Source organism: Cucurbita pepo, chromosome 3 (genome assembly GCF_057944985.1).
Source record: "Cucurbita pepo subsp. pepo isolate OVF chromosome 3, ASM5794498v1, whole genome shotgun sequence".
NCBI lineage: Eukaryota > Viridiplantae > Streptophyta > Magnoliopsida > Cucurbitales > Cucurbitaceae > Cucurbita > Cucurbita pepo.
In genome coordinates this window covers 12890974-12899955 of record NC_141800.1, presented here as the reverse complement: position 1 = coordinate 12899955, position 8982 = coordinate 12890974, and the positions used below count along the sequence as shown (strand labels likewise).

At 40.8% G+C, this 8982-nt stretch overlaps 1 pseudogene; it reads left to right on the top strand.

The window, feature by feature from the left end:
- The first annotated feature begins 3741 nt into the window (after positions 1 to 3741).
- LOC111790342 (receptor-like protein kinase FERONIA pseudogene) lies at positions 3742 to 6914 on the top strand (annotated as a pseudogene).
- Positions 6915 to 8982: the final 2068 nt, after the last annotated feature.

Below are 8982 nucleotides of genomic sequence, written 5' to 3'. Positions count from 1 at the left end.
CATCCTAATCCTAACAAACCCCCACGGACTCTACTTTAGCTCTAAGACATTTGGTTTTCATTTTAACACCTTGGAACTTGCCTCTCGCGATTTCTTGATCCTTTGTCCTTTCGTTTAAAGATTCTTAAGAGCTCCCTTATGCTAACTTGTGTAATGACTGGTGCCCTACGAGTAGCTACCTCGACATGGCTCTGAGACTATCTGGTAACTTACCTAGGAAGTGAGCTGCAACCCCCTAGGCCCATGACGGTCCCCTTGGTTGGGGAGAGCTACCCCTCTTAACCCATCTAGCTAAATGGTCTATACGATGTGGGCACACGTTTTACATGCTAAAACGGCTAAGAGCAGTCGAATTCTGATCAGGAATCCCTTTGTCCCCCACGAAGCTATGACACCAATCACACACCAGTAGCCTAAGGGTCCTCTAGTGAGGCTTCGTACGCCGTGGAGGTCTGTTGCTCTACTAGGGAAAGGATTAGGTCTATATGTTAGTGTCTTCTTACTCTAACCAAGAATTCCTAGACTTAATCATAAATGCGAGTCATGAAAACTAACTGAGTACGTACATAACTATCATCCAAAGTTATCAAACATGTTTCATGTAAAGTAAACATACAAGCTCAACGGGGCGATAACATCCATCATCTCCCGGAGCGCAGAGCATGAAAATATACATATACATAACAAGCGGAAACTTAAAGCATAACAGCAGTACTCAGGTAATTCTCATAATAATCCATACCATACATCTTGCTTTTAAAAATCAATTACCTACGATCAATAACGGAAAGCTATGACCTAAGACAATTAAACTAGCATGCATGCATTCCAAGCGACTCTTACAAGTATTATTTCCTAAAATTCCGTGTGGTGACTTACTTGGATGATGCATGCCCTAACGCAGCGTTTCCACACAATTGGCGTATCAAAAGGTAGTGATTTTCCTCAATTAGGTCCTATTTCATATAAAATGGAGTTAGGATTGGAATCAGGAGGAAAATAGGGAAAACAGAAGTCGAACGGGCCGAAAATGAGCTTACACGCGCTTCCACTCGCCAGTCACGCGCCGGGGTGCAACCACTCGCAGGTTCCACGTGCGAGTGTCACGCGCCCAAGATTTTCTGCAGTCGCGGATTGCTGATTCGGTTCGAAAACAGTGGTTTGGGTGGACCGCAGGTCGTCGGTTCGGTTCGATTCGCCGCACGGGTACCGGGTCAGCCGAGGGATGCAGGCTGGGTTGCGTTGCTGGAGATGCTTTTTGCAGGGAGGCTGGAGCCGCGTTTTTTCAGGCGGCGTTCGACATGTGTCTGAAGGTGGTAGACGCAAGCGGTCCTCTAGCCGGTTGACACGTGGCACACCAGCGGCTTCTCTCTCCTCCTAGCAGAAAATCAAGGTTTTCGATTAGTTTTTCGATGTTCTTTCCATTTTCTATCTCTCGATTCTTAATCCAAACAATAATGGTTTCTTCAACAAAGGTTTAGATCATACTTCAACCTACGTGTCAATATTTTTTTTCTTGATTTTTACTTAGTCATACGATGAGTTATGAGCGTCGGAAAGAGGTCCGGTAACATCCTTACCGTTCTTGGAAAGATTCTCAGATCTCGACGTTTCGTCCGATTTCCTCACCAAAATCAGTGGCGGATCTTCCTAGATGAAGGTAGTAAACTTAAACACTCTACTCCCAAACAAAGATCTCATATCTGAAAAGTATAGTTCGAAATCTTACCTTGCGGGTTTTCTTTCTGATCTTGACGAAAGAGGAGGAAATCTCAACAACACGAGTTCTTACTTCACTCCAAGAAGGACTCCAGAGTGTAGGTCTTAGTAGGGAATGGATTTCGTCGGTGACTCTCCGACGAAGACTCCGGCTATTCAGTTTTCTCTCTCAAACTTTCTCTCAACCTTCTTTCTCACACTTCTCTCTTTTGCAGGAATTCTGTGGAGAACCCTCAAGACCCTATAATGGGCTGAGGGGTAAAATGTCCTTTTTGCCCTTTGAGCTTTGACCGACTTTTTTTTTTATTTTTTTTTTTTATTTTTTTATTTTAGTATTACAGCTTGTCTACAAGCTACTACTGAAGCTGAATTCATTGCTGCTGCTTCATGTGCACGCCAGACACTATGGCTGAAAAAAGTGCTAGACAAACTTGGTCTAAATCAAGGTCAATCAATTGTCATTCAATGTGATAGTAGTTCTGGAATTAAATTGTCAAAAAATCCAGTTTTACACCGTCGGAGCAAATATATAGATGTATGTTTTCATTTTCTGAGAGAATTATCAAAATTCGGGACTATTGAGTTAGTATTTTACAACACACAAGATCAAGTAGCTGATGTGATGACCAAACCTTTAAAGTTGGATGTCTTTTTGAAGCTGAGAGCTCTATTAGGGGTCGGTTCTGAATCTGATGCAAACGAATGCTTTAAGGTATTTAGTTTAAGGAAGGAAATGTTAGTTTACTTAGGCTAAATAAAATCTCACTTTGTGCGGAACTCTTTGTTTTAGAATAGAACTTTAACTTTTAGAACTACTAACTATTTATTGTGTGTTTCTGTTTGTATGTATATGGTTATTTAATAGCATGTTATTTTTCAATTCAATGATAGAACATTTTTCCTTTCAAAACTTACTTTTCATTACTATTATTTCTCTAATTTGATCTAATTTGATCACTTTAGGCATCCTACTTTGCCCTCACCCGGTTCCTATTTGCAATTGCCTGAGTGTCCATGATGACTTTAATCGGTCTTAGAGGAGTTCTTGTTTGAACTTCTCCCCTAATCTAAGTGTGTCGTCAACTTGGCTAGTTTAGAAAATCTTTGCTTACTTCCCCTTATGCCCATGCATGTCCATCAATATGACAAAGCATAGTACTTCTACATCATTTGAGGAAACCTAAGTTATCACAAGTTTGGTACCTATACCATATTTTTATCTCACTCAGCGTTAGTCTACATTATGGTTCATGATTCAATGCCTAAATAAGCGGGTTGTGACACATGCCCTCTCAATAGCCAAAGAGAGATTTAATTTTTGGTTGAAATCATAAATAGATGACTTGTCAGAGGATCAATGGTACTTAAAGTATAAGTAGTTATAGCAATATAATGAACCACTTCTAAAAGATGACTTGTAACCTGACCTACGGTACACAAAAGTGTAACTCCATACTTAAACTAAAGTAATTTGGAGTACATGTATAAAAATTAATCAAGTAATAAGTTTAACTAATTAATTCTATATATATTAAAAGTTATAATTTGTCGATCTATAAGATCTTATTAACTCATAGTAATATATTAAAATCAATGCTTAATTTGAAATTAATTAGTAAATATATTAATTATGAAAGTGGAAAATATATTCATTATATTTGGTGCATTAAATAATGGTAAAGAAAATAACTTATGCAAAATCTTGGCAAATTTAAATCTCTAAATTTAAGAGAAGAATTACAAACTAGTAAGCATTAATTTTTATATGTTTGACATAATTGAACGAACTCTCAACTAAAATATTTTAAATTCTAAATATTGTGACTACCATATTTTGAGCTCAAAATGAAGCCTAAAATACCTATTATTTAAAAAGAAATGACAAAGTCTATAAAAGTGGATTGAACTTGGGAAATGGCTCAAACACCGTCGAGTGAGCGGTCACCTCGGCCACCAAGAGTTCATAATACTTAGGCAACGGCAGCAACCCCACCTTCGGCAGTGCTTCAAGCCTGACACCACAGATAAGATCCTTCCGTAGATGAGACTCAACGGCAAAGCTCACCACCACTGAATTACCTACCTCTTTAAATTTAAACATCCAATAAGATCAATTGGTTGTCTCAATGACATATTTGTTTTTCATGTTGGACCATTCACGGATGCGAATTGTAAACAATGACTAAGAGATAGTGACACATTTCTGGTCAAGTTTGAGGAATTGTTCATTGGGGACAAAACAAACCAAGACTTTTCAACCTTGGACTTCCTCAACCCTCCCTCTCTCTTTTCTTCTACACCTTCTCTTCCTCTTTGCTCCACTCTCTTCTATCTAATGGCGGACTGCACATCCAAACCTGCTTCTGCCACTGCACCAACCCTTCTATTCTTCGCTTTTTCTTTCTTCCTCCACGTCCTTGGTGACGCGCCACCGCCCTTCAACCCCACCGACAAAATCTTTCTCGATTGCGGCTCCCCTGGCAACTCTTCCGACTCCCTGGACAACCGCCTCTGGGTCGGGGACGAACGCTCCAAATTCTTCCCTTCAGATCTCCATCACAACAACGCATCGCTCACTTCCCAAGCGGAAACGCAATTCTCTTCTATCAACGGCGTCCCTTACACAACAGCACGCCTGTCCCACTCTGAATTCACCTACTCTTTCCCGCTGAGTCCTGGCCAGAAATTCATACGCCTCTACTTCTACTCCGCTCCTTACAAAAACTTCCACCGCTCCAAAGCCGTATTCTCCCTCAAAACTGGCCTCCGTACTCTCCTCCGTGATTTCAATGCCTCTGTAAACGCGGACACTTCCGATCCTCCTTCCGGCGCGATTGTTCGTGAGTTCTGCGTGTACGCGGAGGGAAATGGTGTGAAGCTTAACCTTACATTTACACCCACAAATCAAGACTCCTACGCGTTTATCAATGGGATTGAGATTGTATCCATGCCGGATGATCTTTATTACACCCCACCCAACCCCAATGACCAAGGCGGTAGAGGGTTGAAGCTTGTCAACATAGATAATCAGTTCATCCCAGTTGAAAACAACACGGCTCTTGAATTGGTATATAGAATGAATATGGGTGGAAACCTCATCTCCCCCTCCCAAGACACTGGAATGCTTCGAACCTGGTTACAGGAAAGTAATTTGTTGGATATTAACTTATTTCCTCAACCTACTGATCTCTCTGCAAATCTCAATTACACTAAAATACCCACATACACTGCACCAGAAAATGTGTATCAAACTGCCCGAACCATGGGTCCGAATAGGACTTTTAACAAGGGCCATAATCTCACATGGGAGTACCCTGTAGATCCTGGGTTCACTTACATGCTTCGTCTTCATTTCTGCGAGTTTGAGTCTAATATCACTGCTGCCGGTGACAGAGTGTTCTTGATTTACATTAGAGACTACACGGCTGAGCCACAATTCGATGTGTTTCCACGAGCCGGCGGGAAATTTAGCCCAATTTACAGAGACTATGCTGTGCTTGTGCCCGGTGGTGATCAAAAGAAAGTGAATCTCTCTGTTACGCTCCAACCAAACCCAGAGGATTTCAAGACGAGATACGCCAATGTGATCTTGAATGGTATAGAAATCTTCAAATTAAACGATTCAAATGGTAATCTCGGTGGTCAAAACCCAGACCCACCTATCACGACGGTGATCCAATCTCCACCTCCGTCGATCCCACCAAAGAAGAATTCTGGTAAAACGGTGGCAGTTGTAATACCGGTGGTGATTGTGGGTGTTGTCGCCATATTAGCTCTGGGTTTGTTTTTCTTCCGGCGAAGAAGAACATTTACAGACCAAAACTCAAGCGATGGAGCTTCGTGGTTGGCTCTGTACTCCACATCAACGAACAAATCAAACAAATCAAGCAAGACCCGCAACTCCAATCTCCCCTCTAATCTATGCCGTTACTTTTCATTGCCGGAGATTCAAGCGGCCACCAAGAATTTTGACGACAATTTCATCATTGGCGTTGGCGGATTTGGTAACGTATACAAAGGCTACATCGACAACGATGCCACCCAAGTGGCAATTAAACGATTGAAACCAGGTTCAAAACAGGGCGCCCACGAATTCAAAACAGAGATTGAGATGCTCTCGCAGCTTCGCCATCTCCATCTCGTCTCCCTCATCGGGTACTGCAACGATGGTAAGGAAATGATTCTTGTCTATGATTATATGTCTCATGGAACACTCCGCAGCCACTTATACGGAGACAACGAACAGCCTCTCACATGGAATCAACGCCTCCAAATTTGCATTGGTGCTGCAAAGGGGCTACACTACCTTCACACAGGAGCCAATCAGACAATCATCCACCGGGATGTGAAAACCACTAATATCTTACTCGATGAGAAATGGGTCGCGAAGGTTTCTGATTTCGGGTTGTCAAAAGTGGGGCCGGCGAACATGTCGAACGCACACATTAGCACGGTGGTTAAAGGGAGCTTCGGTTATCTAGACCCAGAGTACTACAGACGGCAGCAGCTAACTGAAAAATCTGATGTGTATTCATTTGGGGTTGTTCTCTGTGAAGTGCTCTGTTCTCGTCCGCCGTTAATACGCTCTGCAGACAAGAAGCAAGTGTACCTAGCAGAGTGGGTTCGGCGGTGCTGCCGTGATAACACAGTGGCGCAAATTATTGACCCGAATCTCAGGAATGAGATTACGCCGGAATGCTTGAGGAAGTTTGTTGAGATGGCAGTGAGTTGCATTGAAGACGAGGGAATGAAGAGGCCGTCGATGAAGGATGTGGTGTGGGGATTGGAGTTTGCGTTGCAATTACAGGAGGCGTCGAAAAAGAAGGGAGAGGAAGATGATGTGGGCGGCGGCGAGAGGGATGTCGGGGAAGAACAGTGGTTGGTGGATGAGACATTGTTTAGTAGCACTGGTGATCGGAGAATGGAATCGGAGTGGGGAATGAGCAATTATGTGACGACAAGCAATAGTGATGCCTCCATTTTTACATATAATAAAGGGATGTCTGGTACTGTTTTTTCTGAGATTAAGGACCCCGCCGGAAGATGATGATAAAGAAGAACAGCAAATATTTTTATTTTTATTTTGTGTTTTCTGGACTTACAGAAATAATTACGGGAGAACAAGATCATGGAAGGAAGGGTTGTTATTATAAATAATTGGTCGGATCATGTAGGAATTGAACATCATACTTTCATATTTTTTTCCTTGCATAACCTTTCTACTAGACTACACACGTGTGCATGATATCATGTTTATTCTTAATATACGTAGTTCATCTGAGTGTTTTATAAGGCATAACATGAATATAATATCCTAACATATTAGGTCAATATTGTGGAAGCACGAACATCATGAAAAGTTCATAAGCATATCATAATACAAAAAATAATATGTATTAATAAAGCCACTTGGAGGCTAAGTCATTAAATTTTGAGTTTATGTTCATTTGATCTTGCTTGTCGTGATCTGAGTATACATATGGTGTTCCACGACATCATAGATAGAATATATTTGAGAAATTTAAATCATCTGACTCTCTTATTTGATCCAATTTGGCTCCAAATATTTTAAATTTGCTAACCTCAAACGTTCATAAACACGTGAAAAATGACTTTAGAATGGTCTAAAATGGAAGGATAGGGCTTATAATAACAAATAAAGTTGTTTAGGTGGAGCAGAGTTGAGAATAGTTGGGTGCAAGCTACACCTGAGTCATGGTTAAGTCAGATGAACGGGCTAGTGGCTGATTCTTCAAATTGGCTATGACGTAGACTACTAGGGCGAAGTACGTATACAAAATGTCATGGTCCTGCTTGTCCAAGGCGTGTTGCTTATGGTCACATGTCAAATGTCCCGATTATGCTTGTCCAGGACGTGTTGTCTGTGATCACATACTCATTCCAAACTTTTTTTACTTGATTTCATATTAAATAGGTCTTTACTATTCCTGTTGTATTAATACGACAATGCATAACAAGTCACCAAAATCATGTCTAAGCTCATCAGAGCTAATATTCCCCAAAATATTATAGGGTGATGTACTAGTTGTCAATTATTCCTACTTGGGTAACATGCCTTCAAAGCTGAAGTTGTTGCTTATTTGTTTTTAACTCATAATATTAATTTTTTTTCAAATTGTTTCCAATGCATTTTCTCACTCATGTTTCCTAAAACACTTCTTTCAAACGTGACTCGAGGCTCGATCATAAGTCACAATTGTCTGCAAAGTCTGACTTTCATACAATTGACTTATTAGCTAGGTTAGAATAAGTGTTGCACAATGGCTGTCGTGCTGCCACAAGAGTACAATTGTGACAAGTGATATCAGAGCTGAGTCAGCTCCTTAATCATAGTAATCGAATCTGTCTGCTGCAAAACAACTGGGCAAGTCTCAGGCTTAACAATTGGTAAAGATCAAAGATCACTTGCTCTACTTGAGTGATGTTCTTGATGGAATGGGGCTTTTAGAGTCTCACATGAACAAGATTTTCGCTAAAGTCGCTAAGATCGATAAAATGGCAGGTCGACTTGAAGCAATGTCAGTCCATGAATTAATGGTTAGGGATGAGGCCTTAGAAGACAAGGCCACAACTGTTGTTGGCTTCGAACGTGAGGATAGCTCGTTGGGCTCTATTGCTCAAATGAAGGAGTGTATCAAGGGCCTAGATAGTGCCCAACAAGCAACCGAAATAGTTTCAAAAATTCCTTAGGACATAAGAGTAGCCCTTGGAGTGGTTCAAGGCTGAAGTGACAGATCTGAGCGCCAAGCTAAACCTCACTATGAGAGCAATGGGGACTAAACTTCAACTGGGGTGTGGCCCAACATAGCAAGGTGAATAACTTAAATAAAAAGAAAAGTAGTTTTTAATTTTGTTAATTTTAGTAAGGTTTTTGAAGGTGAGTTATAAGAAGTAAAAGGCAAGGAAAAAATGTACGGCAATAATCTACGACAAATTGGATTAAGGGATAGCCAATTTTGGATTTTAGAAAATCTATAAATTAATTCCGCCCAAAGCAAGAGTTAAGTACAATCTAATAGAAAAAAGGCTTTTCAGAATTTATTTGTCTCCTTGTCTCAACCCTCTCGACATCTCCTTCCGTGCTTCGTGAGTGCTATTTTAACAAGTTAGAGTTAGAGTGAGCATTTATTTCTACAAATTGATATCAGAGCAGATTACTATTTTCAACAAATTGGTATCATAGCAAATTTTATTTCAACAAATTGGTATCAGAGCCGATGGTGAACATGATGGGACAAATGC